Here is a 1,686-nt window from a genome sequence, read left to right as displayed (position 1 = left end):
CGCTGCTCGCGGAGCGCCCGGCTCGCCCCGCAGCGGAGTCGCGATCCCCTTTGTCCGTCAGGAAAAGGGATTCAGGCAAAGCGGGCAGGTGCCACCCTGCTTGGTTTGTCTGCCAAGCCTGCGCCCCAAGTTTGTTTCTGATTTCTTAAGTAATTTCTCCCTGCCTCGTCTTTAACAGCAGCAAGACAATAGCATCGCACAATCCAGTTTGACAAGTGAGGTTTGTGAACAAGTGAGTGCTTCCACTAAATTAAAAACCCAATGTGCCTGAAAGTCGACCTTCTGTTCGCTCAGGCTTCCTTACCTCTGTAGATGAGGTGACTTTATGGTGTAGGTATGTGGGTTTTAAATTGTCTGTGACAGAGATGAGTAAGTGCTAAACCTGTTCAAATGCTGAGCTGCCCAAAGCAGTGATTTTAGTCTCTCTTTGGCTGGGGAGTAGGACCGGCATTGTTGAACGCAGGGAGCAGCACGAGCAGGGCTCCTCCAGCAGCAGGGACACACCACGAGCCAGAGGGGACCAGAGGGGACCGTGGCACCAGCCGTGCCCAAGGTCTGAACAGGGTGGCCAAGTCATGTGGTGCTAAGAGGCTGCATTAACAGCCCAGGCAAGGCATGGGCCAGGTCTGGGGACCATCTAAGGAGTCCTGTCGAGAGTAAATCATTCTAAGATTCTCTCTAGGACAAAAAAAGGAGAAAACCAATCCAGCTGATACTTGAGGAAAGAGAATTCAAGTTCATTTGAAACACTGGTTAATACAAGGTTGGGTTTCTTTTGAGTGAACTGACGCTAATAAATGTTTGCTCACATGTGGTGGGGTTTCTCTGCAAATAGGCTTTGATAATTCATCTGATCACATTCGGTTTTGCTCTTTAAGATAAATTGGTAGCACCTGCGTAGCTATTGTTGAGGAATGGAGACTTGTTTGTAGCTTAGTATTTTCTCAGGATGAGCCCTACATTTTAGCACAGGAGGAAGCTAAGGGAAAGGTTTAAAAACTTTCCTGAAGTGACACACTTTCAGAGGAGCCTGCAGAGGAGAAGTCCTCTCAGCCACTGCCAGGGCTCTTTGCCTCCTCTGCAGGCTCAGTATTCTGGGAGTTCCATAGCCTCAGCTGCCACAGTATTTCCTCAGAATATTTCTTGTGGTGCAGTACACAGGAAGAATAGTCTGTGCTAGATTGTACTCTGGGCTTTGAGGTAAATCTCAGTAATTCTGGTGATTTTCGTGTCCAGATGAACTTTTTTTAGATAGTAAGGAAAAGGGAAGAGGTGCCATCGAAAATTAATTGCTCAAAATTTGAGTGGCCCAACCACACTAAAAAATGAAGTCTAAACTGAAGAATTTTTTTATTTTTTTTTGCTTACAGGTGTGGTAAAACATGCAATGCTATTGCAAAAAAAGTTCTTTGATGAGATTTAGCCAGCACTCAGCTGCATGAAAATCAAAGCAGCAAAGGATGAGACAAGGCATGGAAAGAGTCTTCAGCCCTTCCTGTTGTAGGTACAACAGTATGAAAACTTACTCTGGCTGGTACCCACAGGTAATACATAGTATTTGTAGAGAAGAGCAGATGCCCCAAGCTGTTGGTGGCCCAAGCCCTGTTCTGGCTGGTCCAGTTTCAGTCCTAGCTGGAGGACCAGGGCGGCTGGCTCGGGAGGGGAGGAGGTGGGGGGATCTCGGAG

The 1,686-nt window shown here is 47.3% G+C and overlaps 1 protein-coding gene across 1 annotated transcript in view; it reads right to left on the bottom strand.

Annotated features, from left to right (window-relative positions):
- Positions 1-1,686, bottom strand: part of EFCC1 (EF-hand and coiled-coil domain containing 1) — a 61,658-nt gene that overhangs the window by 41,999 nt on the left and 17,973 nt on the right. The window lies entirely within an intron of this gene.

This window comes from Corvus brachyrhynchos, unplaced genomic scaffold (genome assembly GCF_000691975.1).
Source record: "Corvus brachyrhynchos isolate BGI_N302 unplaced genomic scaffold, ASM69197v1 scaffold266, whole genome shotgun sequence".
Taxonomy (NCBI): domain Eukaryota; kingdom Metazoa; phylum Chordata; class Aves; order Passeriformes; family Corvidae; genus Corvus; species Corvus brachyrhynchos.
The sequence above is the reverse complement of the archived record's forward strand: the minus strand, read 5'-3'. Positions and strand labels throughout refer to the sequence as shown.